Genomic DNA, 21,543 nt, shown 5'->3' on the forward strand with positions numbered 1-21,543 from the left:
CTACTTTGGAAAGATGACGCTAGAAGTCAACTAGTGTAATCAAAGTAGAAACAGAGAATAATAACAAGCAAAAAAGAAAAAAAAAATGACCAGAAAATACAAAAGAAATAAAAAATAAAAAATGAACGAATACCCCCCCCCCAAAAAAAAGAAAAGAAATAATAAAGAAGACAACTAAGAATGAATAGGAGCTGAAGAAATGAATCCAAAGTTTCAGCGAGCCTGTGGCTTTCTGAAGGAGCTCGCTTTGGACCACGACCAACGGCCCTGAAGGGAGAAAAGCATATGTGCCACAGTCGCGGCATGTTTTGGTGGCAGGACCCTGATCGCTAGAAGAGTGGCTCATGAGAAAGCACAGAAATTGGAGTGGACCTCAGTCAAGAGCAAAGTTGAGGCAAGGGTTTCTTGTTATCCAGGGAGGGGTTGTCCTCAGGCAGGGGACTGGGGTGGGGAGAGCTCTCAAGGGGAGAGGGTAGGTGGGCAGACATGTGTTTCCACAAGTGTGTTAGGATCTGAAGGGCGAGCCCACGGAATTCCTCCCCAGCCCGCATGTGTGTGCTGAACTTGGAAGCCCTGCAGTGACTGTCTAGCAGGCAAGTCTGGAAGGCCAAAGGCCCCCGGAATCATTTGCATCCTGAGCCCTTTGGTCCAGGGCCAGATCGGAAGTGCGTGCGGGGCTTCGTCATGGGGAATTCCCGGAGAAAAGTGTCGGTGGTGGGATGTCGGGAGTGGGAGTGAGCACGCCCTGGGACGCCTCAGCCAATGAGGAGCTTGCGCGTGCGGGGGTGGGGCTGTGGGAAAGCCATGAAAGGCCCGAGGGGGCGGGGCCCAGGCCCTTTCTCAGAGAAGCACCCTCTGAGGGAAGGAGGCTTCGTTGTGCAGAGGCAGGTAGGAGATGAAAAGACTCGTGGGCCTTGAAGGAGTCTTTTGGGCCTAGAAAAGAGAACAACAGTCTCAAAGGCCCCTTGCTGAATCATCTAACTTTGGAGAAAACAAAGCATAACTTTAGTTCCATCCTGATGCTCCAGGCCAGCTGCATCTATCTGGGACTTATCACCCCCTGTCCGGAAACCTACCACCCCCTACACCCGCCCAGAAGACTTATCACCCCCTGCCCAACTACAAGTGTCATCTCAACAAAAGAATACTCAAAATATCCCACCTGATTGACGTTTCCCTTATCGCTTCCACAAACCTCCCTATAAGTATGAAGCCTCCCTGATCCCTTTCGGCGCTCAGCCTGGTCATTAGGCCGACTGTCGCCCCTCCTTGCCTGAATAAAGGTAACCTACTTCTGTTGAGGTCGTCTTTCCTTTTCTGCCTCGCCGGAACCATGCCTTACAGGCCTTGTTTGCAGAGACCCAGGGGCTGCTTCTGCGCACGGGGGAGCTGCATGTCCGTCTCCCTTCAACGTCTTCCCCGGAGGGCAAGGTTGTCGGCCCAGCGCCGCTAGTGCGGATGCCCTTTGGGGACCCTGTGTCCCTGAGGGGCCGTCGCCGGTGGTCGGGCGGCCCCAGCGGGGTGACTTGGCTCCTGGGTCAGCAGGGCTGGCGCCTGGCCACCAAGACACCCTGAATTGGAGGGGGCCCCTATTTTTTCTAGTGGTGAAAAAAGCCATCTTATTGTGTCTCCTGATATTTCATTTTACCATTTTCAGGAGCGAAACAAAGAATATGAAATAATAGTAACCTTCAAGCATATGTGTTAGGTGATTTTTAATTATTTTTTCAAAGGTATATTTTCTCTTAATGAAATATGATTTCTGCTTGTAAAATGCAAGAAGGTGTTTCTGGACTTCCTCACCTACTACTGGTCATAGAAAGCTGAACAAAGTGCATGAAATGACCCTTGAGTCAGATTGTTTGGCCAGAGACAACCTGGAAACTAACCCCATCACCATAAAACCCAGACTGCAAGTCACGTTGCAGAGACATCCCCTTGGGTTTCCTTACTCTGCTTCTGTCCTCCTGAGTACCTCTTCCCAACCAAGTCTCTTGCTTTGTCAGCATGTGTGAGCCCAGTGTAGGGCCCTGGAAAGGGTTCCCCTTCCTGCAACGCTGAGAGGAACACTGTCTAGACTTTCATCTACCATTGCGAATGAGAAAGCTGAACAAAATACATGAAACAACTTTTCTCAGACCCTGAACAGCAGGCAGATAGGGTTCCAGGGCTAGGTTCCTCGACTGAAAGTGAACACACATATCAACCTGATGACTCCACAGCCTCCTGCCTTCAGGCGGTTTTCACGCTGCAGCTGCAGGTAGTAGGCTCCATAAACAATCTGGCAACAATCTGAATTGAGAACACTGGTGAGTTGGGATGCCAGGGAGGCTATAATCTGTGTGGCAGCACAGCAGAAAAGAGAAAGCAACTCAGAAACTTCCACAGCTGCCTGATGATTCTTTTAGCCTTTATTGAATATCAGTCTAAGGACACACATGTGATTCCATAGTGAACAAAAACACAAAAACAAAACACTGGTCTCACAAGCAAGAAATAAACCAATTCCTTCTACATTAATTTTTTTTTCAAAATGTGGCAATTAAGGCTAATGAGCATGACACACATACATTGGGTACATTTCTAGAGAGCAATTTTTAAAAGATATCAATAACCCCATTCTTGTCATTATAATTCTACTAAGAAAGTGAGAAAAGTAATACTGAACTGTATCTTTGTGAAAAAAGTAATGTGAAAATATGTCTTTGCATACAAAAGGTATTCAAATAGCTTTAGTATTCTTTCTTAAACAATTTTTTTTTAAATTCGTGGCAAATTGTTTTACCATTGGTGGGAAATTGTTTTACCATTTTGTGTTGGTTTCTGCCCTACAACAGAGCAAATTAGCCATATTTATTTATGTGATATTTGTATATATCACTTTCTTCTTGAGCCTCTTCCCCCTCCTTGAATAGCTTCAGTTTTAGGATGGAAAAGTTATAAGGAGCCCTGTATTTATTGTCTAAATAGTAAGGAAATCCGTTAATAATGTCACATATTCCTGACTCAATATTATGCTTCTATTATCATGTCTAGGAAGATTTTAAAATACAGATCAGTAAGTGCATTTAGTAGCTACTCTTTGCATTGCAAGGGGTCAGCCAGCACCACTTGCATCAGGCTGAGACTAAGGGTACACATAGGAGTGATAGCAAAATAGGAAGGGCATGTCCTTCTCAGGGCTTGTGATGTAGGGAAGCTGGAGGCAGGCTGAGGGGAAGAGGGGGATCCATGGGATTGCTGAGAGGAACGTATTTCTCCCCCCGCCCCCGCCTCCGCCCACCTTCTAATTGGGAAGGATACAGGAGGAAACAGTCCCCCACCGACACCTGGCCTTGGGGCCTATTGCTGCAGAGTTTGGGGGTCTGGAGTTCCACAATGGTTGCTGCCGGGCATGGGGCAGGGCCTTGTGGGTTGTAGAGAGAGTTTTCTTTGCGTTTAAAAAATATTTAAACACACCAAAACTCCTCTTTCGTCATTTCAACAAATCAGCTCGCTATTCTGTGGGTAAACGTTATCATTAATTACAGACAATGGTAATAAGTAACGCTGAGTAATAATAGTAATGTTAATAATTATACTTTCAATATTTTTGAACAACTGCAATTCTTCATACAGCAAATTTCAAAGCCACAAGCTATCTGGTCGACCTTTCAGCGCTGATGGCCTGGTTACAGCCAAATAGCTTAAATGCCACCAGGATAAAGCCAATGCAAGGATGCAAAGGCACAGTACACCCGCTCCTCACTCATTTCCTCGGAGTCCCCTGCAGATTGCGTTGTTTCCCGCGTCCTCCCGTCAACGCGAGTTCAGAAGTTCTTCAAGCACTAAAGACTCCGCCAGGCTCGCGTCTCTTTGGTACCTCAGCGGACGGCACAGGTCCCTTTCTGGGCCTCAGATACTTGGCGCCTCTGACCACCGCGACCGGGCAGGACTGGAGCCGTGCTTTGGGCGATCGCCCTATTCACCCGTTGTTGACATTCCGTGTTGTCACCTGGAGTGAGAAAACCGTGTGTGTTCACACAACTTCCGGGCCGTCAAGGGGAACGGAAGGGGCCACAGGCTCCCCGGGAAAGCGCAGCCCGGCCTAGGACTATCACAGAGCTCGGTAACACGATAGTGGCCGACGTGGAGCAGCTTCCCCGCCGCCCGGCCCTGGGACGAACCTGGGACCCCAGGGGGCGAGGACGCGCAGCTTGGAGAAGCGAGCCCAGGGACCGCGGTGCTGGCCGAGCACACAGCCCAGCGCCGCTTTGTTCCGCGCATCTGGCTTTACCAAACTCCGGGATAGGACGCCCGGAATCCAGGAACGGGTGGCGGAACCCAGCCCCGTCCGCAAATAGAGACACATGGCTACTTCTAACCGAGACGGGAAAACTGGAAAATGTGACAAACTCCACACTAGGCACGATCACTCACTCCTGGCCACAAGCAGTAGCCCAGGCGGGCCCCGCGGGCGGAGGTAACACCCGGACCGCCTTCCCGCTGTGAGGGTCACGGCCCGTCCTCGCCATGCAAATCTGCGCGTTCAAAGCCAGCGGGAGTAGGACGCGTCCAGGCCGCGGAGACGAAGCCCCAGCGCACCCGCTAACGAGCTCTCCGAGCACGGACCCGGCCGTGCTTGCCCAGTGCCGGAGCCTGGAGCGGGGTGATCGCCGAGGCGAAATGAACGCGCCTAACAGCGACACAGGTGGCCGGCCACCCAGCCACAGGAGCTCCGGCGTGAAGACCCTCTCCCAGTCCTCTCCTGAGCCCCAACGGACGAAATAGCGCGGAGAAATACTGGTCGACCAGAGCAACTGCCATCCCACCCCCTAAGCCCGTAGCGTCAGGGCACCTCACACAGACCTGCAGAAGCAATCTTCAGCAGGAGCAGATCTACTCAGGCCTCTGCGTCACCGGGGTTACCGCCGCCAGTGCTGCCGGCATCTGGAGCTCTGCTCCATATCTGCCAGCTGAATAGCAGCCCTTGTGAAGGTCGCCGAAGGGAAGGGACAATCTGAAAGCCGCCACCAGGGGCGCCCGACAAACGGTTCGAGCGTCCACGAAACGAGTCGCGTCGCCGGCAGGCCGCAGCGGCATCGGCCGCCCGAACACCCGAGCTCACCCAGGGCCTCTGCCTCGGAGGGGGCGCCCGGCTCGAACAGCGCAATGCGGCGACGCGCAGCTGCCCCGGCAACAGACGAGGGCGGGCGAGAGCGGGAGACTGCGGTGGAGAGGCCCTCCCCGCGAGGTTGCAGGGCCGCAGGCCAACCTGAACAAGGGAGATTCTGCAGGGGATTGGGCTGTGGGAACTGTAAGCTGAAACAGTGAAAGTAAAACAGAAAGAAAGCAAGCGCCGAAGACATTTGACTGTAATTTCAGAGTTCAGATGTTACTGAAGTATAAAAAAAAGCAAGGCTCAAAAACCATAAGGTAAACCATTGAAAATCCGACCACGTAATTGGTCTTTACATAATTGGTCTTTACCAAGCAAAACCAGATGACAAGAAAGGTGCTTGCGGGAACATTTGTGCTACTACCTGTATAATAAGAATGTTGATATCAGCATTACTTTATAACAGATTATTTACTAAACATAGAAAAGAAGCAGTTAAATTTTCCTTGCACTTACATAGCACAAGACAATCAATTTGCTTTTTGGTTTATTGCTTTTTTTTTAAAAAAATATATATAATGAGTTACATCTATAGGTATTGACTTGAAAAGATGCAGATGGCAAACTGTTAAGTGAAAATAGAAAGTTTTAGCGCTTCCAGTGGTGCAGATATATGCACTTGTGTTTTTGAAAAATGAAGTGGAAAAGTAAAGAGAACAGCTAAAGCAATTTTAAAAAGCAAGAATCAAGGCTTCCGTATAGACTAGAGTCTAGACAGAAAGATAAGTGTGCTAGAAACAAAGATGGGCCACACTATGTGCTTTTCTGCTCCCTCTTACTATTGTCTTGGGACAGGCAGTTGGCATCTCAGCCCCTCCACCTCTCTGCTCCACTAACACCCAGAGCCACTGCCGGCAATCAGAACTCTGACTCTGCAGGCCTGGGATCCCTATGTCCACAGTCTCTTCCTTCATATCAGGAGCCTGTAGCAATTCACTTGGTTTGCCCATCATCCAGGCTCAGAGATGCTGGCTCTAACATACACCGTGTAGTCCTTCCCTCCATAAGCTTTGAGCTGATATCCGAAGGGAAAACCATTCCCCTCGCAAAACAGGTATGAACCATGGGGACAAATGGGAAGTTTGCACCTGGACTCATTATACTAACTGTGTGCACTCAACTCCCAAAGACACGAGAGCAACAGAGTCCACGGTGCTGCTTGCATGACACGGCCGTTGCTTACTTGAAGTATCCAGGCTCACTTCTGTGGCAGGAAGAATATGAAGTACACACACATACAAACATAGAGACGCACACATACCCAGGAGCTAATCTGTACTCCTGCTAGGGCTGGCAATGGTGGGAGCAGAAAAGAGATCACTGTTGCTACTTCTCGGGTCCTCTGCACTGACAGAGCCTGTTTTACCGATTTCACTGTGGAGAGTGCGGGCTTGGAGCTCCCTAGTCTGTGGTTTGCTGTCCAGCGCCCCTTGCTTTATTCATTCCACTCTACCCTTTCTCCTCAATACACAGTCACCATTAAGAAATAAGAATCTGCACACCTTGCATTCAATTTTCAAATCTGAACAAAGTTAAAGAACACAGAATGAAACTGAGTTATTGTGGAAAAGTTAGTGAGGAAAATTTATTTATCTTTTCCTGTAGCTACCGATATGTTCAAATATAGTATAAAAGCTTACTATTTTTAAAAATCAGGAAAACTAAATGATTCCTCATGACTCTTTTTTGCCTATCACCCACCTCTGCCCCAGCTTCTGTCACATGGGGCTCACCCGACGACATGCCTGTTCTCCTGGTTTGGAGACTTCTTTCACACTCATCACTGTCATCTATGCTCACTACACACCTGAGGCCATGGTAGCCCTTCACATGGTAAATCAGGGGATTTTTCTCCAGTGAGCCTGAGGGATGCATTTTTTTTTTCCTTTTAATAGAAACTTCTCCCATCTGTCCTCTAAAGTCACAGCCTTTACGGATGCTGTAGCAAGTGGGTGTGAATGATAGAAAGAGGCTGTTTCCATATCAGTCCCTGAGCTGCCATATGCCTAACAGAGTGGTGGATGGTACTGGCATTAATATTTCCTGGGTGGTGTTAGAAGATCCAGGCTGAAAGGAGAAGCTGAACAATTTGGCAAGACACAGATCAAACCAGGAATGACAGCAAGTGTCTCATTGTTTCAATGTCAAGACTCAGCCACCACCATCCTCCTCTGCATCCTCATGCAGGACGGTTGAAATACTGACCAGATAAAGTGAGAAGACAGGAAACAGTCATGAGAGCCAAGCCTCCAGAGCCCTGCTAGATACCCCAGGCATGAGTCCCCAACCACTCACCTGGGGGGGGGGTGGCCTCCTACCAAACCACAGGCATGCAGAGATATGCTGAACCCTCCTCTCTCTGGGGTCAAAGGTAAAACACTATGGACTACTCCCCACATAAACAGGGTAGTAATGTTTCCATTTCGAACAGAAAAAAATGAAAACCACGAGCTGTTATCCTCTGATTAGACCTATTTGTTCAGAGTTATTTAATTAATATTCAATTCCTGATACTTACACCAAATCCCAGGAAACCGTCATGGTGATCACTTGGGGAATCTTGACTCCACAGAACAAACACCAGTCTCAAACATTTCCATAACTAATTCTTGATCAAATGCATCAAACTTTGTTCTCCAATACCCACCGAAGTGGTTTAGAGTCCCCCGTCCTTCCTGCTGTGCCCTCCCCTGACCCTCTGGATGCAACTGCCTTCAGTCATCTTGACTCCTCCGATGTGGGAATCAGGCAACTTTGGAACCCTAACCTTAGGTCCATCATCCTTGGCCTCAGATATGTTGCCAAGCCACTCTCAACCTTTTCATTGGTGGGTGAAACAATCCAAGGGGTCATGTCTTGGTGGACGTTCAGGCACTCTGGTCACACAGATACACTCTCAAAGCCCCTTGCACAGGAAATAAGCAGGAGCATGTACACCATAAGGCCCCTGGTGGGTGTCATAGTCCCACAGGGCCGGCAGACTCATCAAATGCAGAAGAAGTTTAATTTGGGGTGAAATTTAGTTGACAGCTTCAGAGGCATTGGTGAAATACTACATGGATTTCTGCCCAACTAAATATTATTGGCAGAAACATTCTTCATTTCATAATTTTTGTATAGGAAAGTATTTGTCTCCAAGGAAGAAAAATTAAGCTAATTACTTTCTTCATTGAACAAATTTGTGTGCTCACTCAAAACGTATTCTGACATTTAGTTGACATTCTCCATCTTCTTAAAGATAACAAATATAATCATTTGTTTCATTTCACCCTGCTCATCTCCAGGTTTCCCATTGTCCCAGAAGGGTGTGTTTCCTCTGAGTGCAAGTCCCACCTACTCTCTTGTCTTCGTAAGAGAGCTCAGGCCTCAACCACAAGTTCAGCCCTTGAAATAAATACCTCAGATGATCTAGTGACCCCAGGAGAATGAGAAACTCTCCCCAATGTGGTGAGAAACCTTGGGTTCCCTCCCCAACTAATCTCCTGCCAAGCCTCCCTCCCCTCAGGGTTATTGTCCTAAATGATGTCTGTGGGCAGCAGCTGATGTGAAAGAGAAGAGGGTGTCCAGAGGCCCAGCACCGCCCCATCCTCTCCCCCAGCAGCTCTAATTCTGGGCCTGGCTTCTTTTTTTGTTTGTTTTACCATGAGTACTGTTTCCAGCCATCCTAGGACTTCCTTTAGAGTAGTTCTTGAAAGGTTCCCCAACCACCATTGGCCTCATTTGCCACTGCTATACTTCCCTTCTGAAACAAAATTCAGTTCTTTCAGAAAGATTGAGTCCAGGGACTTCCCTGGTGGTGCAGTGGTTAAGAATCCACCGGCCAATGCAGGGGACACAGGTTTCATCTCTGGTCTGGGAAGACCCCCACATGCCACAGAGCAACGAAGCCTGTGCACCCCAACTACTGAAGTGTGCACACCCTGGAGCAGGTGCTCCACACCGAGAGAAGCCACCACAGAGAGAAGCCCAGGCAGCGCAGTGAAGAGGCACCTCTGCAGGCATGAAGGCCACACTGCCGAAAGCTGGTGTGCAGCAGTGAAGTTCCGGAGCAGACAAAAGAAACTAGTTAACTTTTAAAAGACTGAGTCCAGAAAAAAAAAAAAAAAAAAGAATGACATTTCTCTTTATTTTCATTCTTCTTCTGACATTTTGTACCTGATTCTGTTAGATATTTAGAGTGCTTACAAAACTCCAGGTCACAGAAAAGGAGGAATTCCTAGTTAGTGTTCAGCGTCTCAGGGAACAGGTATGCATCACTTCTGCTGAACAGTCCAAGGAGATGTGAAGGTATCAATGAACCAAAACCATCAGCAAACCCCAAGAGGAGAGCAACCCATGGAGCCTGGAGCAGCTGTCTGTGGGCTCACCCTGGGGGCAGCAGAGGGCCCGCAGGCTGGCTGGGCTTCCTGAGCCCCAGACTGTGGGGAAGGCTGTGGTCTTTCAGTGATGGTTCAGACTCCCCATCAGAAAAACCAGGCCTGACCTTGGCATCTCTGACTCAGTACATACCTTCAGGACCCACCCCAAGTCTGCCCTCTCCTCCTCTCAGGCAGAAAGAATCGACTGTATGCAGTGTGGGGTAGGTCACTGATCATCCTGGAGTGCTAAGGCCAGGGATGGGCACATAGCTCACCACTTGTGATTCTCAGGATCATAAGAACTTATCTACTTCCTCATTCAGGGTGAGGAACAGAAGTGGCAGTGACAGGCAGGACTTCCCAGTAAGGCAGAGGGACAGGCTGAGTCAAGGAGAAACGACAGGAGGCTGTCTGTGCGGGAATCTGACCAGGGCGGCGTGGCCAGCCCCTCTATTCAGGGGCAGGCAGACGCCCTTGTCACCAGAAGCAAACATGAATCAGCTGGGGTCCCAGGGCTCTGACTCACAGCAGATAATGACTCCAGGTTCTTGGTCCTTGTACCAGGCGGGCACTTGTGAATCTGGGATGGCCAGGGACAGCCAAGCCAGGTGGACAGGTCAGCCCATGGAGCCTGCAGACCTTGACACCCACTGGGGGGAACACAGAGAGAAGGGCTGACCGGTGACCAACTCTCACTGAGGGGAGGTGGCAGGAAGCTTTGGCCTGAGTCTCACTCCTAGGACCTACCTACAAGGTTAAAGACTGACCTGACCATTACTAGATTATTCTTAACAGAAGCCCAGGGTTCCTACTATACCCAGTTTCTCATGGGCCAAGGTGAAGATGGAAGAAGATGTTAGCATCATTCCTTCTTGGATTCATTTGTAAATTCATCCAATATTTATTGGACATTTTTATCATTAGTGATAAAAAACAAAATCTCTCTTAGAGAAACTCATTCTTTGCTGGTAATACAGAAAGTAACCCTCACCACAGGGCAGTGGAGAGTCCACTTGCTCTGCCCAGGAGTCTGGAAGCCCTGACAGTCTCATAGGGGAGGGGAGGTTCAGGCGAGTCTTTAAAAGTGAGACTTTTTTTTCCTGGAGGCGGAGGCAGCTAGTGTGAAGAGCAAGAACATTTGTAAAAATGAACCTCATTTCCCCCTTTCTCCTCTCAGGTGCTCAGATAACATGGCACCCTGGGCTATTCTTTGAAATCTCCATGCACTCTCCAGGCACAGAGCATTTCCCTTTTCTCTGTGATTCCCCTGAAACATGCTTCTCTTCCAGCGATAAATAGCTCATTCCTTCACTGGCTTAGGCCTTTACTTAAAAGCTCCCTCCTTGGGGAGAGTTTCCACACCACACATGGAAAGCATCAGCTCCATCTTTCTCTGTCCACTTGTCCGCTCTCTCATTTTCTCTTTAATTTTTTGTATCTCTGACAGCCTCTAGGGATGGGGCTGTGGGTGAAGGGAGATGTGGGGAGAGGGTAGGGTGCTATCTTCTCCCCCCAGGCTTTGCTGGAAAAGAAGCTGTTTTTCTTCAGAGACAAGGCACGAATATATACTGCAGGTAAATTGAAACTTAATTTGAACGTATTGATAAATTAAACATTAAGTGTGAAAGACAACAAAAAACATGAAACCTTCTGAAGCATACATAACAGAATGCTATTATGATCTCTAGAGGATTAAGGACTTCTTTAAAAAGCCGAACAAATGGGTGAACAAAAGATGGATAAATATGACCATGTTACAAGTAACAACAGCTGCTCATCAAAAGACATCATAAAATGAGTAAACAAAAGCCAGGGAGTGGGAAGTGACATGTGCAACAAGTGTAAAGATCTTTGACCAATAAATATTTTTAAAAAGTAGATGTCAAAAACACATTAACAGGCATTGCATGGAAGGTGAAACATGGAATTCCAATGAACATTTAAAATGTGATCAATTTCATTTGTGATAAATTAAATACTAATTAAAATTGCAACAAAACACCATCTCATACCTCACAGTTGAGTGAACATTTATGAGTGACTATGAAAAGGTTGGCTCAGATGTGGAACAGGAGAAGCTGTCATTCCTTGTTAATCAGAATGTCAACTGTTGTAACATAGCTCAGCTGGACAAGTTCACACCCTCAGTTTCATTAATTCCCATCCAGCTCATAAAGTAGATGCATGTGAATGATATTCCTAACAGCAAAGAGCTGTAAACAGTTCCAACATCCAGCAACAATAGAATGGATAGATTTTGGTACATTTAAAGTATGGACTACTATATAGCAGCAAAAGTAATTCAATGGCATGCATACGAACAAATGAACCTCAGAAACCAATACCACACACAAAATAAATATTATTTCACAAAAGGATAATCACTGTGATTCTACTTACATAAAGGGACAAAAGAGGAAAATCCTGTGTACTGTTTAGGAACTCATATGCATGTGCAAATCTCAAATAAAAGGCAGGGAATGATATAGAATTGAGATATACAGAAAAATTAGAATCTTTTTAAGTGAGAGTGGGTGTTGAGAACATGAGAATTTGCTTTACTATTATTCTGCAAATTATGAACTTATGTTACCTACAAGCTTTTCTTTGTATACTTTATTTCTGAGTAAGATTTGTGCCACACATCAAAATAAATTCCAAGTGGTATTTAATATAAAATTTGATATCATAAACCTTAAGAATAAAGTATAAATATGTATGCAATCTTGAGATGGGGAAGACCTTGATAATAAAATATAAATATATATGCAAGCTTGAGATGGGGAAGACCTTGATAAACTCTGATGGACTGGGTTTGTCCACCCGGGTAGATGTGTTGAAGTTCTAACCTGCAGAGACTCAGAATGTGGCTGTATCTACAGACAGAGTTTTTAAAGAGGTAAATAAATTGAGGCCTTTAAGTTGTGTGCTAATCGAATATGACTCTTGTCCCTGTAAGAAAAGGAAATTGAACACAGAAAGAAACCCCAGGGATGGGTGTACACAGAGGAAGGGGCAAGTGAGGACCCAGAGAAAGTGATCATCTGCAAGTCAAGGAGCCAGTCCTCGAGAGACTCAAGCCCAACCACACTATGATGATCTTGGATGTCCAGCCTCTGGAGCTGTAAGAAAACAAATGTCTGTTGTTCAAGCTTCTGGGGATATGCTATTTTGTTATGGCAGCCCCAGAAAACTAATACATAAGCATTACATTGAATGCCAAACTACATAGAAAAGTCTTCATGGGTTTTACTACAACATTGCTAAACACTTACACATCAAAACATAAAAGGAAAATTACAAACTCAGAAAACTAGAACACATTTGACAAAAGTCTGACTTTACCAATAAATAACTCCTACAAGTGTGTAATAAAACAAGTAATCTAGTAAAAAGTTTGGCAAGATACATAAGCTGAAATGTTCATATAAAGAAATACAAATGCTTGTTAGAAAATAGAATAAAAAAGTAACTTCCATCAACAAATTAAGGCTGACATATTATTTTGTCTTCTATTAAGAGACAAAAGCCTCATAAAATTACAGCCCACAAATTTAACAAAGATTGTAGCTATCATCCTTAGCAGATCTAAGTATTCAGCATTCCTTCTTGTTTGGTCCTTTGACTGTACATACAGATCAAAAAGCTGTAAAAATGATTTCTATTTGGCATGGAAACTGTAAGTCTCACCTCTGGGAATTTATACCAAGTAATTAGGTAAATATTTTGACTATTTGGTCATAATAGGATTTGGTTAAACAAAGTATAGCAACTTTCACACCATGGAAATGTTTAAATTGGAAATATTTACTCTCAACATAAGGATTTGGTTAAACAAAGTATAGCAACTTTCACACCATGGAAATGTTTAAATTGGAAATATTTACTCTCAACATAAGGATTTGGTTAAACAAAGTATAACAACTTTCACACCATGGAAATGTTTAAATTGGAAATAACATAAACCAAAATATGGAGGGAGATCATCTCTGATAGTAGATTTTCTGAGCTGTATGCAGGTAAATTTAAATGTCATCTTTCATAGTTACCAATATTTTTCAAAGTTTGCTACAATAAAATATAGATTGCTTTGATAATAATGTGGTGGTGGTTTAGTCGCTGAGTCGTGTCTGACTCTTTGTGAACCCATGGACTGTAGCCCTCCAGGCTCCTCTGTCCATAGATTTCCCAGGCAAGAACACTGGAGTGGGTTGCCATCTCCTTCTCCAGGGGATCTTCCTGACTCGGGGATGGAACCCATATCTCCTGCACTGCAGGCAGATTTATTACAGCTGAGCCTCCAGGGAAGCCCAAGAAGTCTATAAAGTCACTTCAAAAGCAACACGAAAGCAACTGCTGAGGGGTCTGAGTAGACTGGGAAGTGGACCTCCAGGGGGTCTGAGGCCCAGGACAGGGCCATCTGCATCTGAACCGTGGGCACTCTCATTTGCTCTGCAACCTTGGCTGGGTTTCTGAAAATACTGAAGTCTGAGTTCTGTCAGCTGCCTCAGAACCTTGTTTCTGGAATTCAAAGGGCGCAGAGTGGGCACAGAGAAAGGCTGCTTCTCACCAACTCCTCCAACCTTGTACAGTGAGAAAGATGTAGATTTTTAAAGTTGAGAGTAATAAGGTCTTTTTGAATCAGGGGGGATGCAGAAGTAGAAACAGGCCAGAGAGCTGGAAAGAATCCAAAGCAGGACCAGAATCCAAAGGAGGCTAAGCATGATCACCCTGTGCTCAGTATCACGAGTCATTCCCTGGGATTTGGGGGGTTGCTAGCTACCCTCACTATGCGAGGAAACCCTCACTCTGCTAGCTACCCTCACAGATGTGACGAACAGACTCATTGGAAAAGACCCCAATGCTGGGAAAGACTGAAGGCAGGAGAAGGGGATGACAGCCAATGAGGTGGTTCAATGGCATCACCGACTTGATGGACAAGAGTTTGAGTAAGCTCCAGGAGCTGGTGATAAACAGGGAGGCCTGGTGTCCATGGGGTCACAGAGAGTTGGACATGACTGAGTGACTGAACGAAACTGAGCTACCCTCATATAAGTGCCAATATATGTCTTACCTCATGCAATTTCCCACACAGCTCTATGATGCAATAGGATTGTCAATTCTGCTCTAGAAGTAAAGAAACAGGTGATTAAAGACAGTAGGTGTCCTGTCCAAAATCACAGAAGTAGACAGGGTAGCGATAGGATGTGGAAGTTTGTTAACTCAGAGCCAGCTTGTGTCCATCCACCCAGCATCCTTGTTTCTAAATGCATTTGCCCCGACTCACACAAGCACAGTTTACTTCAGGCTTGGGGGCTGAAAATGACTGGCTTCTTACCTCAGCATTTGACAACGTTTTGCTGTCACTTTCAACTAGGTATCAGAAGGAAGAGAAAGATGGAAAACTAAGTTTACATGGGACACGTTGCGATATCAGGTCATTTTTCCCCTGGTTAATGTTGTCTTCTTCCAGTGGTGATCCCCCTGGTTCTGCATGCTCATCTTTGCGGGACAGTGCTCAGCTGGCAGTCAAGATGCAGGTGCAAGGCCCCAGGAGCCCCCTTGGGCCTCACCCTCTCAGCTCAGCTGTCTCCAGAGCATCTCCAGATCTAAGTGAGATAGTCAGCACACAGCCCTCCCACTGTTTCCCTGAGGTGCCTCTGCCTGCAGTCCCTTCCTGCCCACCGGGAGGGCCTTTCGTATCTACCCACATCTTCCCTTCCCTCTCTCTCAGGAGAGTGGCTTGTGAATTGCTTTTCAGAGGATACATATTATCGAATTACCTTTCCTCATTCTAACTCCCTGATACAAAGAAATTCTTCCTACCACTAGGGGGGCCATGTATCTTTTAAAAAGATACATTTTTTAAAGAAAAGATGTTAAATTTTGAAGAAATTCTTCCTACCAGTAGGGGCCCATGTATCTTCAAAAAGATACATTTCCCTGCCTGCTCATTTCTTATTGCTGGTATAACAAACCAGCACAAGCTCATTTTCTCATCCCTATGAAGAGGTCCAATATGGATCTCGCTGTGTGCGCATCGAGGTGTCGGCGGGGTTGCGTTCCTTCTGGAGGATCGGAGTCTGTTCTTTTTAGGGGTCACCGCACTGCTCACTTGTGGGCCCAGCAACCACTTCAGGCCCGCTGTGGCTCGTGTCCGCACGTCTCCTTGACCAGCTGTGACCCTCCTGACTCCCGCTCTGACTTCTGAGGACCCTTGGGGCCACACTGCACCCACACCAGTAACCCAGAAGGGCCTCCCCAGGTGTAGGTCCTTTCTGTAACCACACCCACACACGTCCCTTTTGCCATGTGAGCTAACACAGTCACAGGTTCTGGGGATTAGGACCCGGACATCTTTTGGGGGGAGGGGAGCTGTTGATCACACTACTCATTCTGCACAACTTGAAAGAAAATTGCTTTAAATAATTACAAAGTAACTTCACAACAGCTCAGAGTATAATCAACTACTAAAATATGATATACAGATAATAAAACAATTGGGTCATAATGCGGGTCAGAATAAACAGACCTAGAAGAATGCTTTCCTAATTTTTCACCAGCAAGAAACAATGATCAGACTGTATTTGGATGACACCTGTCAGGGCCGTGTCCTGAAACATGAGGTCGGGGAGGGTGTGTGGGGTGCGCACAGACAGGGCTGAGCCCCGAGGGTCCCAGTGACCGCAGGCCCAGAATCCACTGGACAGCGAGGCCTTCTGAGGGTTCAGGCAGGAGGACCCCAGACACTAGGGCGGGAGCTGGGTGGGCAGGATGTGGCTGCGGGTGTGGGGGTCCCTGAGATGCTGAAGCTTCTCACCACCTATTTGTGCAAGTGTCCCATCGTCTTTAACTCTCAGTTACCGCGGGATATCCTGATCTGTAGCGTCCATTCAACACAAAAGCACAACGTTTTAACAGCAGCCTGGCAGGGACTGCAGAGGGCGGTCCGGGCCGCTGAGATCAAGAAGCTCCTGAGAAAAGGAGCACCGGCGCTGAGCCCGGAGCCCGGGGGACTCCTCCCGCCCCGCCCCTCGGTGATCCCCAGCCCCGGAGCTTCCCGCTGGGGTCCTCTGCGGGGGAGGCCCGGGCGCCCGCACGTCTGAGCCCTGGGCCCCGCGACCGAGCTCGGGGACAGGCCGCGCACCGGTTCTCCCGGTCCTCCTCCCGCACGTTCCCGCGGAGGCGGCCGAGGCCCCAGGTCGGGCCCAGGGAGGCGAGCGGGCCGGGGACGCGCGGCCCCGTCGGTGGCCGCGTGCGGGGAGCGGGTGCAGTTTCTCTCCGCGGTGCCCAGCCCGTTTGATCGTAAGTCCTTAGCCCGGCAGAGGAGCCGCTGTGCCGCCGGCGGGGCCGCCGGGTCATCCTCCTTCCCGGTCCGCGGGGAATTGGGACCCGTCTCCGCGGCCCGGAGGCCGCCCGGCTCTCTCCTCGCCTCCTCCCGGCTTCTCGGGGCGCAGCCGGCTGCCGGGTTCCCGCGCCCGCCGAGGCGGCCAGGGGCCCAGAGTTCCTGCGGGGACAAGACTCCGGATCCCGCCCGGCCCCGTGCTCTCAGTGCGAGTCGCCTGGCTCGCGGGCGCGGCTTCCCGGAGCGGCCGGCCGAGCGGCAGCCCCAGTCGGGGAGACGCGGCCGCCGGATGCGCCGTCGGGCGGGGACACGGGGCCGCCTCCGCTCCTGGCCTCGCCGGCCGCCCCGTCTGCAGCCCGAGAGCCGGGGTACACCGCGCGAGGCCGCTTCACCGTCTGCCCGCAGAGCGCAGGGGCGGCCCCGAAACTACGACTTGGGGTCAATTGCAGGCCCCACCTGCAATTCTTTGATCTGGATGCTTTGATCCATGTCTCTGATGTGAAAGGGCCCAGATCTCCCACCCTGGGCCGAAGAAATGTTCTTTATAAATGTTTTGTAGAAGGCGTTCTTTCCGCTGCCAAAATAAGATGGTGGGTGATTTGAAACACCACCGTCACCCACACTGTTGGCGATGAGCCTGAAGGGCAGGTCTCAGTCCCGACTCCCTTTGGGTGCGCGGCGCACAGAACACTGCCGACAGGGCTGGTCATCAGCCGTCAGAGAGTCAGCTCCAGGGCTGGGGCTGGAAAGGCGGCTTCTGTCCCTCTAGGAGCCTCACTAGGTACTGCTGACTTGATGGATGAGGAACTGTGCCCAGAGAATAACTGCTGCTCAGAACTCGATGGGCGCCCAGGAAAGGGGGTACCAGCCAGGGCAGCTTCACCCCCTGCTGGAGGCTGGGGAGGCACAGATGAGGTTGTTGCAGCAAAAATAGAAATGAAGCTTTTCCTCTCCTGAGAACAAGGAAAGTAAACAGCGAAGAGACTAGAGAAGAAACATGACTGGTCGTCAAAGAGTTAATCACTCCTAGTTTTAAGTGTTACTAATCTGTAGTGTCTGTAACCAGAAGTCCCCTAATTCTATGTAATTTTCATCCTGTCCCACATTTTTGCTCTCCCTGCACCCTCTTGTAGCAAGTCACCCCTTAGAGCTGTTTGTATTTTGGAAGGAAAGTGGCAGGCTGACGGACCCAGGAGACCCAGATTGTATACAGTCTCTCAGTTACCCCAGGTGGGGACAGAGCCCTGTTCCTGGGGTGCTAGCCCACTGTGTCCCCCTTGGCCAGCTGAGAAGTAAAGCCATCTACTTCCTCCAAAATTCCGTCTCCATATTTTTTAATGTGGTGGGTAGAAAAAGGCGAGATTTTGGCAGTGACAAGGTGGCCACGCATGAGCAGGGGAGGGGGCGGTGGACGGAGCATCCCTGGGGAAGGACTTTGCCCGCTCACACCTCAGGCAGCTTTTGGTAGTATGGTGTTTGATTTTTGATAATAAGTTTCATAGTTTCAGCACATGGCTAGCACAATCACTCTGTTTTGGAATGATGATCTCTCTGGGTGGGAGATTCCACTATAACTGGATAGAATAGGCCATGCATCTTACATCGCATGGACCAAATTCTGCTCCCAGATTGTGCTGGTAGGACCTGGAAGCTAAAACTGGTTTTTATATCTTTAAATGGTTGAAAATAATTCTTAAAAGTAATATTTGCAGCATGAAAATTATTTTCATTCAGGTTTCCTTGTCTATAAGGAATGCTTTATTGAGACAGGCTCTTTTATGTACCTTTTATCTGTGGTGCTTCTTGGATACAATGACTGAACTGAGAAGATGGAACAGATGTCATATGGCAAAGCTAAAATATTTACTTTCTGGATCTTTACAGAAGTTTGCCAACCTCCGCTCTAAAAATATGGTAGTTTTTTTTTTTTTTTTTTTTTTAAACACATATGTTGAGAGCTATACTTTAGAAACAGTTACACTGTGAATTTTGTCCTTTGAGACAAATCTCCTCTAGGTAGATGTAAAACTGGTTACGTCACTCTCAGTAATCTCAGTTAGAACAAACACGGAGCCTGTGCACTCAGTTGCTACTCAGTTGCTAAGTTGTGTCTCTTTGTGACTCTATGGACTGTATCCCTCCAGGCACCTCTGTCCATGGAATTTTCCAGGCAAGAATACTGGAGTGGGTTATCACTTCCTCCTCCAGGAGATCTTCCCAACCCAGGGATCAAACCCAGGTCTCCCTCATTCTTTACCATCTAAGCCACCAGGAAAACCTCTCAGGAGAATGGTCAAGTTGAATCAAGTTCTCAGAATGATGTTTACTCTACTTTCTGTCTCAACTGTCACTCCTTAATTGAATCTCCCATCCTTTTCTAGCTTGATTTGTCAAATTTTCCACCTCTGCCTGTCGCCTGCCCCCAAAGGGTCTTTCTGCATTCCTTCTAATCTATCCTTCCTACAGCAGAATATGTTACTTTAAAAAAAGAAAAGAAAAGAAAGAAAACACCACATTCTCCTTAAAACATTTCAATAATTTCTTACTACCACCAGGCCCAAGATTCCAGGAACTTCCATAACGGTCCCCTATGTTTCTCCTCACCGTAATCTTCCAGCCATTCTGGACTTTTAGTGCCTGACACTATACATTTCCCCCCGATTCAAGACTTTATCTATGCTGTTCCTCCTGCCTGGGGAGCTCTTCTCCCTACCCCTTGTTCCACCAGCTCCCCATCATTTCACATTCATGTCTAATACCCCTTGTTTAGGGGAGTCTTCCCTAAACCATCAGCTCCCAGAGCACCTGCATTCACCCTCTGCAACATTTATCAGATTGTCGGTTCTTATGTGATTTCCTGCTGGACCAAAAACTTCATGAAAGCAGGGCTGTGTCTTGCTCATGGTCCTTTCTTGGCCCCTGACATGAGTTGATTCTCAGTCACTATTGAATGGATGATTGAAGGATGGCTGCCAAGGGTGTGCTAGAAAGGGCCTGGCTCTGCGATGATCTGGAGGTGCCACACATCTTCAGAGGATTTGGAGATTGACCTAGGTAATCTCTAACATTCATCAGCTCTGACATGTATTAATCTTTGGGCTTACCCCCAAGCCTGTTCCATTTGCTCCTGGATATTTGGTTGAACATTGGTTGTACTCAGTGACTTGAGATTCAAGATTAGGCTGTGGAAAAAAAGTTAAAAGGGACAGCAGTTTGGTTGCAGATAAGTACACACATAAAATAATCTACATAATTTCTGTGATCTTCTTTAAGTTACACAATTCAGAGAATAGCCACCAAAATCACATAGTCATGCACTTGGCCAGATAGTTTCCTGGGTACTAAATTACTATAGCCAAAGAACCAAGTGTTATCTCTGAAGGTCTGGGAACTAGCCACATTTGGCCAATGGAGAACTTAACTTATGGCAGTTTTTATCTTTTGCTAAGTATAGACACTGGAAAGGGATAGATGACCCTCCAAGGGGACTAATCAAGCAGGTTAAAACTTGTACTCTAGAAACACAAGGGATCCTCTCCATGGGAATGTCACTTTATTCAAAGCTTTCAACATCCTCTGAAATGGGGAATATACAGGGCAAAACTCTGCCAGCTATACTTGCAATTAAAATTTGCTTGTGGCTTTTTATATGAGTGGATTCTCATTCATATCTCTCCGTAGATTTTAAGATCACAATTAATGTTTCCTGAATTACAGAAGTCAGTTCTGCATCACCTAGGATTAGGGCAGATTCAAACCCACTCTTGTGGTTTAATGTGAAAACAACCTTCTGTAAAGTGCTATAGAACACATGGTCAGCTGAGTCTGTGGCTAAAATCTGGGGAAAGTCTCTTAGGGAGTTGTTTTCCTGCCAGATGTTTGATACTACAAGGGGAGAGGTTCAAGTCTGGATTTGTGTTTCCAAACAGTTGCTCTAATTAATGCAGTACTTATCAAAGGTAATGTCCATTATCACCATTGTTGGAAACAGAGTCATTACTGAATGACCACACCCTTTTCTGATGTGGAGTGGAAATGCCCCAGAGCCACACACTAGGGCTGGGAGAATCTGCCCCATGACAGGTGGTGGGAGGAGATCACATTCCTATCTCAGCGAGTTTACCATCCACTGAATGATCATTCTCACAGGCAGCCCCAAGACTCCACATGGAATGTTGGGAGGGTAACTGATCCAGGACCTCCTAAGACCTGCACTAGTCCTGCAGGCCGACAGAAAAAGGGTGATCTAACTTACACGTGGCATCTTAAAATAAATAAATAAGTAAAAAACAGAGCACCAAGGTCATCAATGCAGGACACAGATTGGTGGTTTCAAAGGGTGGGCTGTGGGGGTGTGAGGAGTGGGCAGAGGTGGTCAGAGGAACAGACTCACAATTATAGAAAAGTAACTCATGGGATCATCATGTGTAGCATGGCAACTATAGCTAATAATACTATTTATTTTGTGCACTTAAAAGTTCCTAAAAGAGTGGATCTAAAATGTCTTCATCACACACACGAAGGTTGTAGGTATGTAAGATGATGGACATGAGATGGACTTATCATGAATATATATAGATAAGGAATCATTATGTTGCACACAGAAAGCTAATATAAAGTAAAAGTCAACTATGCGTCAATTAATAAAAACTCGAAAATGGTGGAAGGATGATATGCGCTCT

General features: G+C 47.2%; 1 long non-coding RNA gene across 1 annotated transcript; it reads right to left on the reverse strand.

The window, feature by feature from the left end:
* Window positions 1-2,389: 2,389 nt before the first annotated feature.
* LOC122438825 lies at window positions 2,390-5,433 on the reverse strand. The gene is made up of 2 exons (XR_006268656.1): window positions 4,849-5,433; window positions 2,390-3,994 (listed from the first exon to the last, which is right to left on the reverse strand). It is a non-coding gene; the product is annotated as an uncharacterized LOC122438825 (long non-coding RNA).
* Window positions 5,434-21,543: the final 16,110 nt, after the last annotated feature.

This window comes from Cervus canadensis, chromosome 3 (genome assembly GCF_019320065.1).
Source record: "Cervus canadensis isolate Bull #8, Minnesota chromosome 3, ASM1932006v1, whole genome shotgun sequence".
NCBI classification, from domain to species: domain Eukaryota; kingdom Metazoa; phylum Chordata; class Mammalia; order Artiodactyla; family Cervidae; genus Cervus; species Cervus canadensis.